The sequence below is a fragment of the Lytechinus variegatus genome, chromosome 17 (assembly GCF_018143015.1).
Source record: "Lytechinus variegatus isolate NC3 chromosome 17, Lvar_3.0, whole genome shotgun sequence".
Taxonomy (NCBI): domain Eukaryota; kingdom Metazoa; phylum Echinodermata; class Echinoidea; order Temnopleuroida; family Toxopneustidae; genus Lytechinus; species Lytechinus variegatus.
In genome coordinates, this window is record NC_054756.1 from 22,256,406 (window position 1) to 22,271,367 (window position 14,962).

The following is a 14,962-nucleotide window of genomic DNA, read 5'->3' on the forward strand; positions in this document are numbered from 1 at the left end:
GTGGTGTTTTGTTCCTTAAGGAGCCATTATGGTGGCAGAGAGGGGGGCATTGTCAAGCCCTCTCTTTCCTTGTTGGATGATGCCAGTGTTTTATGCTAATCTATCCCGTAATCGTGATAATCATGATAATGGCCCGAGTTGTTCGGGTGCAGACTCATTTTTGCTTTAGATTATTCCTTAAAATTTGACATCGCGAGCCCCAAAGTTTTAAGTCTGTAACCTTTTTCATTATTATTGTGTGTGTGTCTTCTCTTAAAGGCATGCGTAAAGAAAGACTGGCACTTTGAATTGATCGGATAGGCCGTTGCACGCAAAATTAATGCCCCCCCCCCCGCATCCTTGCAATTTATTCATGAGTGTGTATCTTTAAATGTATGTATTTGATTTGTATGAATTATAATGAATTCGGAGGACAACTGGTGCAATATATTACATTTGCAACAACCAACTTATGGTTCTCAACAGTGATAATCCCTTCATTGGCAAAATAACAACCAAAACAGATCAGACAACAGCCATCGTCCTGGCATGTACAGTTCGCATAATGATGAATGGTATGATATATCGTATAATACAACGGCCTTATTCGATGTTTGATTATTGTCAAAATATTTATTCGTAGTCCCCTTGGGGTCAAAAGGTGTCCCGGTGTATGTTCCAAATCCATTGTCAACGCAGATGTTGACCGCCAGAAGGGGGGGGGGGAGGCTGGCGTTGTGTTACTAACGGGGCACAAAACACACGTTTATCTCTATTCGGCGCCAACACCGATATGTATATACGGGACCTCCTGCATCCGCACTTTGTTTGACTAAATGGGGGTCGCTTGAGTTACGTTCCACGGTGTTTCACGGTGAATAGGTTGAATTATTTACGAACACCTCAAACGATTCGCAAACAAACGCGCCCAGTGAAGGTGAAATGCCCCCCCCCCCCCCGTCCCCCGAGCTCTATATGGTGTATATATGGGATATATAATATAATGGTAAATTAGATTGACTCCTCAGTTCAACATGACTAATCAGTGAAGTAATAAATTGTGTTTTATGATGGTAATTTATTGACTCCTCCGTTGATTCCTACCTCTGCATAAATATTATTGTTTGAATTATTTTCATTGATTATACACTGTAAAAAAATGAAGTGCTAATTTAGCACTTCAAGTGCTTGCATAGTGACTGCACTACAAGTGCTGATTTTCTAGTTTAAATTTGAACAAGAAAATCAGCACTCGTAGTGCCGTCACTATACAAGCACTGTAAGTGCTAAATTAGCACTTCATTTTTACAGTGTAAAATCAAATGCTTCACCTATTGAATTGTTCCATTACTGTAAAAGTCGAGAGGAAAAACAAAACCACATTCGTCATCTCCATTTCGATTGCGTCAGCTTAGAATTATATGGTTTCTTCGTTTGTGTAATTATGTTGTGCATAAGGTTCTACATAATCGCGACAATATGATGCTTTTGTCGTCATCACTGTTATAAAATGATATATTGAGAGGGTTGGTCATTTTATCTTTTTTTTATTATGTGAATACGACTCAGATCTTCATCACTCATTTTGTGGCATGTCATAGATTTATAGAGAATTAAAAGAGGTGAATATTTCACTCCCTTCCTTTTTTTCCTCTCTCTTCCTCCGATTTCTTTCATGTTTTTCATTTTCAACAAAATGAAAATCAGTACAGTTTGATCAAGTATGGTACTTACTGCGATGAATAAGACCATACCCTCTCACGTCCCTGCTTGAAAAAAAACAGTATAGATGGATATACAATCAATAGCAAATGAAGTATGAGACTCATCAAATACATATACGGATGTATATTTTTTAAGACAATGGAGAGGCCCATCGGAAGGCCTAAGGCTTATCTAGTTATTTGGGGGTCCCTGTCACACCCCTTCCCTTCTCTCCCCCCCCCCCCCCCCCTCTTGTACCCCTCTCACGGTTTCTCTCTCCTTTTTTCTCTTTCTCACTTTCATTCTCTCTCGTCCAGTCTCTGAGATGAAATAAATATAGTAACTCTATCGGGTGTAACAATCGCTGCTTTACAAATATTAGGGTAAACGATCCGAGCCCGTGTAACCCTCCCTGCCTATCGGGTATCCAGCGGCATTGTTGGGCGAGACGAGCTGGTGTCGTCCCCTATTCTCCTCCATTCAAGCGGAGAGGCTATAGAGAGAGGCCGACGGCCCATGCACAGCTCGGGCTCGCCCTGTCTCTATTTAGAGGCATCCTTCCTTGCCTCGGCACTGACTCACTTGCTGATTGCGCTTCGCGAACGAACTGCGTACCCGTTATAAGCCTCAATGTTTGCCTAGAGAAATTGTGATAATTTGGCATGTATTGACATTAGGCCAGCTAGCGTTCAAGTTCAGCCACTCACTATATAAATATACAACAAGAAATGATGATGTTCCATTCTGTTTAGCGTTGGAATACTTGATCAGATAATACAATAATAATTAACATGTTTAATGTAATCATTGACAATAATTTCGACATTCAAGACTATGTTTGGTTACTTATACTTGCATACTTGTTGATTGAATATGACTGAATGGAGGTCTATCATTATGATAATATCTGTTTCTTGAATAGGCCTGTCTATAGAGATTATCATGTCGCAGATTTTCTGTTATAACACATATAACGAGAAAAGAAGGTGAATCGTAGACTCGTCATAATTATGAAATAAACTTGAACTCAAAGTGGGTGCTACTTTGACCCAGAAGAAGATTCACGTCCATGTTGGAATGAACATAGTATGATCACAGTGTGTTCACATATAGGTCGGATATGTGAAAACATTATTCACACTTATAAAATGCTCTGATACAACAGTGTGAATATATTTTCACACTGTGGAACCTCGACAGTGTGACTGTTCACAGCGCTTTCACATGGTTGACTATATATGTTGATGTGTGATTCACACTGTTGAAATGCTTACTTTTAACAGTGTGAAGGCGATTTCGCATTGTTTTCCACACTGTGCGCGCGCGCAAACACACCCCCACCCACACGCACGGTGGGTCACTGTGCATAAGCCGAGTTCTTTCCACACTGTGAAAAATATTGGGTAAATTTTTTTACCACCACGAGGGTAAATAAATGTTTCCAACCAATTTTGGGCAGTATAATGCGGGAATCATATTTTCCAGTAAGGTTAAAAACTGTAAAGCAGCAAGTACTTTAGAATGGGCAAAATTTCCATCACACTGGATAAATAAAAATGCCCAAAAGAAATACCCAATGTTGGTTAGACACATAAATACCCTCATGGAGCACTTTTACCCAATATTTGGTAGAGTGCAGTAGGACATTCCTTTCAGGGATGCAGCTTGCTACACCCTGCAGCTACCAGAATGCATGGTAATGTCCTTCCAAAGAGGTGCAGGTTCAGGTTTAGATTTTTATCTTTTCTGTTCAACAAAATAAATAAAACACAATCAAAGAAACAGTACATATACAAAATAACATAGACAATTCAATAATATTACATAAAAAAACGAAAAATTAAACTGGAATCAAAGTGAACTGCAATTATTTAGGCTATAAGAAGTATATGGAAAAGCAAAGCTTGTATGAAAGGCAAGCCCATCTAACTTAGTTTCAATATTAACAAAGGTATATACCATACGAGAGAAGGACTGAAGAAGTGCTTAAAACAAGTAATCTACAAAATGTCAAAGAAAAGCGATTGAGCAACTGTAAAATTGAGAGAAAGTAATTTAGATGATAATTACAATGATAAACAATACATATTTACACCCTATCCGATGTAGAAATTCACTCCTCCTTAACAAATGCGTAATGCACTTGTGTGGTATATATTGCCTTGGTATGTTGGTGCTCCGGACTGAAAGCTCGAAAAGGTGCAATTCTGACCCTAATCATGCTAATATATAGATTATACCTACACACTAGTTACATCAGCGTTTGGAACACCGAATGGTGTACATCCACGCATATTAGGATAATATTGAAAACACAACATCTTTTCTCAAATGGATCCCAATTAATATATTGTTTTATTGTTTGAGCAAACGTTTCTTTCCAAATGAAAGACAACTAGCAGCGTCTTTTTTTAAGATTATGGATAGAATTCATATTTTTGTCAGAGTAGTTGTCCGAAAATGGTCAGCCAAAAAATACATGGTCGTATGTTTTTTAAGATGTATTCAACAGTTGGAAAGGCGTTAATTTAGCATTTAGATCGCAAGATCACATTTTCTATACGGTTTTGATGAATAAGCCCCTATGCACCCCCCACAGCTATTTTCTAAAGTTGTAGATAGTACGTAATATATTTCTTTTCTATAATTCTATCAAATTTCTGCCTCCCAAGTGATGGGGATCCAATGTAATTGTTTTCATCTTCTTCTCTTTTTTTTCCTTTTTAACTAGAATTATGCTGCTCCTTTCCATTTTCCTGAAATTGGCTCCAATAATTATCTTTAGCTATGACGTCTTTTCTTCACATCGGCGTGGATGAGATTCGTGCCAATATCCGATTTTTAATGAAAAACGACGTAAATACAAACTTGTTTTCCTTCTCAAAACACTCACAGAAATAAAGACACTAAAGCAAGACAAATTAACTTGCATTATATACAATCTATACGTTTTTTAGCTCTTCTTGATAGAAGATTCGTTTAAATCAAAGTACAAAACAAATTCTGCATAAATTACAACATTATCTGTGTATAATTTTCAAAATGCTATAATGCAGTATAGGTTTGGGCAACGTGTTGCCATCTTCATGTCCTTTTTTTTGTCAATGCACACGGTTAGAAAATGTAGCCTTAAAATAAAAAAGCTCCTGTAGCAGAGTCTCGAGAACACCTGTAATCATACCAGATTGCATAATCTTACAGGAAATTGGTATTTGGTGTATGTAACCTTACAAATTTCCTGAAAGAAAACACCCTTTTCCCCTTTTTAAATAGACCTGTTCTGTTAAATTGCAGAAAAAAAATCCTGTTTTATGAATTTACACAGTGATTCTGTTATTGTTTTCTGATTTTTTTCTGTAAAATCAGGGTTTTTAACAGTGCAATAGGTTGAATAATAGTATATGACACTGTTGTTACGATATTACTGTGTTTGAAATCGCAATTTTTAAACAGAAAACAGAGTTATGTTTCGTGCATAAGGAATCTATGTTAAAAAGGCGCCATTTTGATATTCGACAAATGCAAGGCGATTTCTTTTTTCCTGTGTTCCTTTTTGGCCCATCTCACCAGATCAATCGCTCTTTTTTCATTCTCAACCTTCCCCTTAAGTCTCCTCATCACGAATTTTGCATATTCTCTCTATTCCTATACCGTTGTAGAAATGACAAAAATCCATGGGAGTCCATTTATCCCATGATGGGCTGTTTAGCATCGGCAAAGAGACGGGAGTGCGCCTCGCCAGAGTACCCCTGCTGAGCGCCTATTCAACGCGCACGTCCCATGCAAGGCTTCCCCCGCTGCAACATCGTGTTACCGTACAACATATCCTCCCTCTATTTTTTTTCCCCCAATACCATTACGAAACAATTACACGAAAATCCTCTCCGTGCTTTTTTTTCTCCTCCTGACTTTATCGAATATGCATCGCTGCTTGTATCTGTTGAATTCTTAATGGGACCTTCACAGCATAATTTTAAAGGCATATGGAGCTGGATGCACGGTATTGTACGCCATGCTTCGTGTGTACAAGAGAGTCGACAAAAGCCAGGCCTGAATCAAAGATTTTCGCAAGGTTATACGAGACAAGTTCAATGCCGTAGAATTTGAACATTTTTTTGTACTGTTGTTCATAGACTATATGCTATTTCAATACAGCAACCATTACGACCGTCATGATCATTATTCATTAATTTATTCATTCAAACATATTTACTCGGGATTAAAAAATGGTTACAAATCTGTTGCATATCAATAATATGAATTTGAATTTAGTGGATTCGATCATCATTGACATCTGCCAAAACTTTGAGCGAAATTAAAAAAAACAAGTTCAAAATAAATTTACAATTTGAGGAATATAAGGAAATAGCCCAAAACATAAAACAGCAGTATTTTTTCAAAAACTTAAGTCTACTTTTAGTAAATATGTCATGGCGTAAATGATAGAAAAGACGGATAAGCATGCAGGTGAGAAAGAGAGAGTAAGTGAGAGATGGGGAGAGAGGGAGAATAGCGAGTGAAGGGAGAAATATGAAGAAAATAGACGAAAACCAATTATAGTCAATCATTATCAAATATTACATAGAAACGTACATATCTTACATGTTTTATGTAAAATACAATTACAGGTTTTACGGCCAACATAAGATGTGTATGCATATTGTGTATCAAAGCTTTATTTTAAAGGAGATAAAATCCAATGTATCAGAAAAAAAATCCCCTTAGTTTGAGCTACAATGCAATTCAGGCAATTTGTTATATAAGAAATGACTTTTCTTTCGTTTAACCAAGACACAATCCGGATTAAAAAAAACACATGACCCCATCTACTCCTACAATGGCAATATAAATATATATTATCGATTAAAATCATATAAATTTAATGTATTCATAATTTCAATATCAATAATAATTATGAATCATCCAAATATATCCAACCACTGCACTTTACTTTTGAATTTCTTAAATGAGAGGAACAATTAAAAAAAAGTTTCATCAAAATCGGAAATAAGCAAGTTATAGACGATTAAAATGTCTTGTTGCACTTACTATGTAGATCCTCAAATTGGCAAACATGCTTCAAAATGGCTGATTTTGTGGACAACTCTTCATTTGTTTTGTACACATATTTTCAGATTTCTCCCTTTATTTTACATATTTCACATTATCTCCTCCTGACCTTGACATATATGGTGTGGATTATATTTTCCCATAACATATGTTGTGCTCAGAAGGAGGCAAGATGCAATTTGAAAGATAATGTGGAAAATCTGAAAATTTGTGTTCAAAACAAATAGAGAGTTGTCCACAAAATCAGCCATTTTGAAGCACGTTTGCCAATTTGAGGATGCCCATAGAAAGTACAACAAGAGTTTCCAAACTCCCATAACTTCCTTATTTCATAACCAATTTTGATGAAACTTTTTTTTAAATCGTTCCTCTCATTTTACTCTTTCCAATAAGATTACTTTGCGAGAGTGATCACGAATTTCCTTGTTGACCATAGTAGATTGCGAGACAAATGAATACCCTCTAGCGATTATTTCAATCCGCAACAATGAACCTATTTAGTAAGATTACTTCTCTTCTTGGATTTTGGTTTCCTTTAGCATTGTGATATGGAAAATTAATAGCAATGCCACTACTGCATAAAAAATGAGAAAGTAAATAAAATGTTTTGTTTCATTCATAATGGGGGATACATGATTATACTTATGAATTACAATAAAGATATAGATATCATTTTCCTAAATACTAATAGCAGGCTATCCGCGCATTTTTATTTTTAGTCTTGATCATCGATTATGCGTGCTGTCTACCTAAATACAACACGAGACTTAACAGTACGTTTTAGGATTATGTTCTCGAGAACTTAAGCATCTCGCCTTGGTGTATCATTTAACATCTGGGCCATGTCTTACGAAGAGTTACGATTGATCCAATCAATCGTCACTAAATGGAAATCCATCAGTGCCATGTTTTTTTTTCTACAGGAAATTTGCAAATGTCCTTCGTAATCAAAGGAGAACACACCAAACTGTCAAGAGATCAATGAATTCGTGGATGTACATTCATATCTAGAAAATCTTTTGAACAAACATGCAGTTTATATGTTTACTTTGCTGGCTTTCCATAGTTGCGAATGATCGGATCAATTGCAACTCTTTGTAAGGCGGGCCCCTGGGCCCTGTCTTACGAAGAGTTACGATTGATCCGATCAATCACAAATATCATGAATATGGAAAGCCAGCCGCGTCAGCATCTAAAATGCGCGTGTGTTCAAAATATTTTCTAATTATTATGACGTATATTCATACATTCACTGTTTTCGTTACAATTTAGTATGCTTCTTTTTTGTTTTCTTGGGGCTTTGTGCAAATTTCATTAAGAACAAAATTTGACATTGTTGGATCTCCATTTAGTTGCGATTGATCGGATCAATCGTAAGTCTTTGTCAGACGGGGCCCTGGTATACTTAGGGCATGGACAATTCTAATTGACTCGGAATCAGACAGTGATTTCATGCCAATGCAGTAGAACTGAGCTGTCAATTCATTCATAAAACAGAATTCAAAATGGAAAAAAAAAACAAAGCTGTATAGTTATATGTACAAGGGTGTGTTTTTATGTTTGTTCGTCTACTTGTTTATTGTTTTTTATATTTATTTTGTTTTTAAGATGTTTTATTGTTTTCTCTCAAATTAATTCATACAATACACTTCACAAACTAACAATTGTAAAGAATGATTCGAACAATTGTAAAGAATAATTCGAACAATTACTTAAACTCTTATACATTACGCACGTCATGTAATAATATTCCAAGACACTGCATCGTACCGGATGAGTGTGACTCACAAATATCAGAGAAAAAAGAACTCATGATAGGGGAAGACGATCAAAAGTTTGCTTATTCTCATTTTGTTTCAAATGGAATAAAAATGTGTAATATAAATAACTAGCTAACTATCAATTACAAGTTTAAACTTAACAAAAATCGTAGAAAATAAAGGATTTACAATATGAGGATATGTTTTGGAGACTGGTGTATTCTATTTTACTTTGGTGTGTTTTATCAGATGGCAGTTTGATTATTGGCGGGATATTACGCTCAAATGAGCATTCCACACTTCTAAATCTCGCAGAAATTAGTTCGCGCGAAAATTGAGAATTTGATTTTTTTTTTCTGTGTCTAATAAGGAAGATGGCAGTTATTTAATCGTATTTGTCGTGCTGTACATTTCCGCGTGACTTCTTTGCATTTTTTAGTCGTAAACATAAAACAGATGGTACATTGCAACTTGCTTGGACAACCTTGCTACCAAAATAAAAATATACTATTTTGACCATAGTATTTAAATGTAGTTTATAGGTTGCTTGTGCCAGCCAGAGTTGATGACATTAAATAAAGAGGAAAAAATGTGGAATATAATATATCACAACATTACTTCATGGATGAAAAATTTGTATCATAATTAAAAAGGAAATGAACCAAAACGATGAAAGCGATATTCTGAGCACATTTTAGTGTCCACATGGGGTATGCGCATGACATCACATAACTTGTTTGCATTGATAATGGGATGATATTGTCCTCAACATTCAAATGCAGGATAGCGTACCGTGGTCCATGACACTTTTTAAGAAAAGAAACTTTTTAGGACTGTTTGGGGGGCTTTCGTGAAGAGCGTATTCCACTGATCAAATTATGCGAGCGCGAAGCGCGAGCTGAATCACCTTTTCTTTTATGTGGGCCTATTGAACTTGAAAGGAAACTTTCTGTAAAGTATGCCTTGCCTCGGTAGTAATGTGACGGAACCTGGATTAGCTTTACTTTCTCTTTTAACTATATTTGTAAATTACTATGTAAGCGTTTTATTTTTCATGTCCTCTGATACTTTATGAACATTTAAAGAAAGTGATACTCAATCAATTTCACTTATCAATTTTGTGAGCGCACAGTTGCGAGCTGGATTGTGGTTGTTTTTTTTTCAGAACTTTAACATGTTTAAAGGGACACGTTTTAAGGAATGTTTGTAGGAATTCGTGAAGAGCATAGTATCTCACTAATCAAATATTGAGAAAAAAAAATCAAATTCTGATAGTCAGACCTATACGGACGAGGATTATTTTAAGCACTCCTATAGCCGTAACCTTGAAAAGTATGCGTATATACTAAATAGAATAACTGAAATTCGCAGCGAGTTTGGAAATATGTGTTTTATATTGACTTAAAACTGAATGTTTTATACGACATTTAATCCTCTTGGACGGTTATCATGCATCTCATTAATTCACCGTTTTATTCTCCGCTTTTTTTTATTTCATTTTTTTTTGCCAGCCGATGGGAACGGGGCATATCTTAAAATCTGAAATCCAACAAAATTTCACATCTGAGGCCGGTACTCACACACAAAGGAACATTGAAAGCAAATTATTGTTCAAACCAGCCAGAGGCCAGTAACATAATCGTAGAACAGTAGAAAGGTCGTGTTGATGATAATTATAAGGATCTGTGTTATTAGTGTTATCATTTTGGTTATTACAACATAGAATGCAATTGGCTCTCCCATAGGTCACGTGACACGGTTCACTCTAAGGAACAAAACGAAACAGGAAAGCCTTAACATAATTTCAAATGCATTCCTTTGTACAATTTTAGATACATTATATTAAAACTCTCCACCGTCCATGAACACTTTTTTCTATATCGGTAATAAAATACAAATACAAAAATAAAAAAATGCAGGTATTAAATACACCTAAAACCGAGAGCAACGATTACTGGCTCCGATACGAATAGGTTGCACCATTTGTCAGCCATGCCAAAGGATGTCAAATAGTGTATTGTGCAGAAAAAATATGTATATGAGATATCGAAATATCCCATATTATACCATATTTTGCTTCCTCTCTCTCTCTTACTCTCTCTCTCTCTTCATATTTTCTGTACCTTTATCCCTCTCTTCTCTTTTTTAACAAACGCACGCTCACTCGCACACATTCATATTTTTATTCATCTTTCTTTCACTTTTTTTTCGTCTCTCTCTCTCTCTCTCCCCCTCCCTCTTTCTCTCTCTATCTGACGAAGTCTTTTGTTAGCGTATTGATAACATTAGATACGCCGTCCCGGCTTCGGGTATAGACGCCGGCCAAATCAAGAGGGGTTACCATGGCAACGCGTGATTTCCGTCAGTGCATCTTGGATGGTGGGAGTTATTCACAGCAAGGAGTGATGGTGGAGGAGAGAGATACGGGATGGGGATTTGTTAAGAAGAAGGGGATGAGAATAGTAGCATGTAGTAGTGGTTGTAGTAGTAGTAGTAGTAGTAGTAGTAGTAGTAGTAGTAGTAGTAGTAGTAGTAGTAGTAGTAGTAGTAGTAGTAGTAGTAGTAGTAGTAGTAGTAGTAGTAGTAGTAGTAGTAGTAGTAGTAGTAGTAGTAGTAGTAGTAGTAGTAGTAGTAGTAGTAGTAGTAGTAGTAGTAGTAGTTGTTGTTGTTGTAGTAGTTGTTGTAGTAATAGTAGTAGTAGTAGTAGTAGTAGTAGTAGTAGTAGTAGTAGTAGTAGTAGTAGTAGTAGTAGTAGTAGTAGTAGTAGTAGTAGTAGTAGTAGTAGTAGTAGTAGTAGTAGTAGTAGTAGTAGTAGTAGTAGTAGTAGTAGTAGTAGTAGTAGCAGTAGTAGTCTACTACTTCTATTACTTTTAGTCTGTTTTCATGGTAGTAACATATCAAGTACTTAAAAAATCTATTGTGTGATTTTTGCATTGTATTTCACATAGTCAAACATATCATCTTTGATAAATAGCTACGCTTAGCAACTGTTGTGCACAACCCAATACGGACATCCCTTGAGCGACTACTGTAATTATACCCCCCCCCCTTGCCCCTCTTTCTCTTTCCTTCGGGTTGTATTTTCAGGGCAACAGATCGCTAACGACGACCCGCGGATTACGCGTTGAATATATTGAGAGGGCGCATCTTGCTTTTGGGCCGTTAGCAGCTGTCTAATTGAGAAAGTTCTAAAGCCTTCCAAAATTGATCCTTCTTCAAATCATTAGGTCGCAGATTAGGCTAAAAGAAAAAAAAATCCGGTCCCATTTCGAATTTTAATTCAGTCCGTCATGTCGATGCGCTCGTATGCTTGTTTGTATTATCAAAAGAAATGCAGGAGAAGTCAACTTACGCATTAATAGAGATATAGATGACTTCGGTCAGGTTCAATTCGTTTCCAATATAATGAGGCTGTTGCGACTGCGTCAAGATTATGCTAAAGAGAGGGTGTTGGCGGTTGGGACAGCGGTATCTCCGATCGGGGATAATAATTGAGGGTCTGTAGGGGATCTGAGTGCCCCATCCCCATGAAAAACAAAATCACAACGGTTATGTTTTTTGGCAATTAAAACTGTGTACATGTTTTAGTACTTTGAAGAAAGAGTAATGAATGATATAGAGTAGAATAATTTAAATGAGGCAGTAAGGGATGAAAAAAAAATAAAAGTAGATAGGGGGAAAGAAGAAGAAAAGAAGAAGAAGGAAGAGGACGAGAACGACGAGGGGGGAGGAAGAGAAGACAAATGAGGAGAAGAAGGAGAAGAAGAAGAAGAAGAAAAAGAGTGAGAAGAAGAAGGAGAAGAAGAAGAAGGAGAAGAAGAAGGAGGAGGAGGAGAAGAAGAATGAGAAAAATTGTCCAAGCCCATTTTACTTTCATATTTCTCCTTTCTTCCCTTTCCACGTTTTTGTAGTTGTTTGTTTCCTCCCCCTCTCCCGTGGCCACACCACTAAGTACATCGAGTGTCCTCACAAGTACCATCATGTCCTCACAAAACGATTGAAATATCTCGAGCCTTGTACTTGAAGTTATTAAAAGAAACAGTTATTAGGAAAATTAATTGACTTTTTTTTCAAAAGTGAACAAACGACCAAAGAAGCACACAGCCTAATACACTACATCGGACATCTTTCCAGTAATACCGGACATATACATTTCATTATGTATCGAAACTGTGCAATCCTATTCCAGCATACTGGCGATGTGACTCAACTCAAGAATAGTAAGGAGGTAATAATCGCGATGTTTCCATGGTGACGAAAGGCCCAAGAGTTGCAAATGGGAGCATGAATTCAGATAATTATGACACTTTGTTTCTTCAGAAGGATTCTTGTCGGTCGAATCGGACGAAGTGGACAGAAAGATATCAACGACTTTTCGCAATTGCTACGGGGACGAATTCTATAACAGTTTAAATCTATGGTTAATTCCCAAAAAAAGTCTTGTTCGACAGCTACGAGGTCTCTGTCAAAAATTTTTGAACCGGGATAGCACATCGTCCTAAATGTGCTAAAGGCTCCCTCACACCTAACCGAATTACCTGAAATATGCCTTGCGATGGCTGACGAAAGGCATTTTTTTAATCGTTTTCAATGGTAACTGATAGTAAATCATATTCACCCTTCGTTTTGGGGTTCGTAGTTTCGTACACCTTCTGAACTAACAGCTGCGATTATTCAAATTCGCGCGGAATTTTCGAATATGTCTAAAATTTCCCGACGACTTGAAAAATCGTTGGTCATCTGTTTGAATTCGCATCTCTTATTTAGTCTGCGGTAATCGATCGCTTATCGTTCGTGTGTTATTGTCGCGCATAGTCCCTAATCGCGCTTTTGCCAAAGTGGAACGATCTCTAAAAAAACCATTAACGAAGTAACACGTATATAAGAACGTCCTATCTTTTCCCTCGTCTTCGTTTCTAATCGCACGCCATATACACAACCATTGCTCACTGTTCGGTCGTCCTGTTGGGTTATATCAACCCTTCGCTCGCCTTCGGCTGCAATTTACTCAAAGGGGTGATTCAAAAAAATCAACGAAACTCTACGTAAACTTATCATTCACTGTTAAAAAAGCCCCGATTTTACAGAAAAAAAAAGAAAGAAGATTTTGCAAAAAGCAATAGCAGAATCATTCTGTAAATTCATAAAACATGAAATTTCTGCAATTTAACAGAACAGGTCTGTTTAAAAAGGGGATAATGGTGCTTTATTATCATTTATGTAAGGTTCCATACACCAAATGCCCTTTTTAAGATTACGCAATCTGGTAAGATTACAAGTGTTCTCGAGACTCTGGTGCAGGAACTTCTTTTATTTTAAGGATAAATTTTCTAACATTGTATGATCAAATGTGATACATGTGCATAGAGATGTGTGTTGGGTTCGCCAGTATTAGTGAGATCATCTAAATCAAATCCCAAATCGATAACAAAATTTGTGCTTTACGAAAACGTTTCTTTGTCCGCTTTCTCCAAAAAAACTCTCTACAACTTTTTTTTTTATAAAACTATATGAAACTCAGTGGTTTCATTCTCCTTTAGATTGGGGCATTCTACACTGTATAAAATGCGGGTGTTGATTTAACAACAACCTGATAAATTTGACTTCTTCCATTTTCAGAGAATATTATGTTTAGAAATGAATCGTGGAAAATCATTTCGCATAAAATGATATAAATGTATTACAGATTTGGTATGAGAGGAAAGTGTTTCCTAAAAATTCCCTAGAAGCAAAAGGTTATGGCGGGATACGCTGACTCCTGTACACTGCAAAAACGCCGGTGTTGATTTAACACCAGTCTGGAATCTATATACTGTCCACACCAAAGAAGTGTTAAGCAAAACCAGTTTCGCTTTGGTCTAACACCAGATAGGTGTCTATACAACACCAATTAGTATTAAAACAGCATCGGTTTGATTCCAACTGGTGTTGTTTTAATACTTCTCTGGTGTGGACATAATTTATTCCGGGCTGGTGTTTAATCAACACCGGAGTTTTTGCAGTGTAATACATTTTCCCCCTCGTTGGTTTTTCCCGACCCAAGTTGTCCTTCACCCCCCTTATCCTACTTAATGGTACAGTCCTATAAGGCAGGCTCCTGTTAAGAGGTAGAACCCATTAATTCTATCGGGGTAATTAATAATGGAGAAATCCGTGACTGATTGGAGCTCATCGTACCCCGGCCTGACACGAACCCCGGTACCAGAGCGACAATGATCTCCCTCCCAATGTCCCATCAAAATAATTACCACCACATCCCGACGAGAAAGAGAGAGGGAGAGAGAGAGGGGGGGGATGGATGGATGGATAGACAGTCACTAGAAGAAAGGAGATATTGATATATGAGTGACAGAGACGTAGAAAGAGAGAGGGGAGAGAGACAGAAAGAGAGTGAGAGACATCCAGTAAGACAGAGATGGGAGATTAATATGAGAGTGAAACAAAAATAA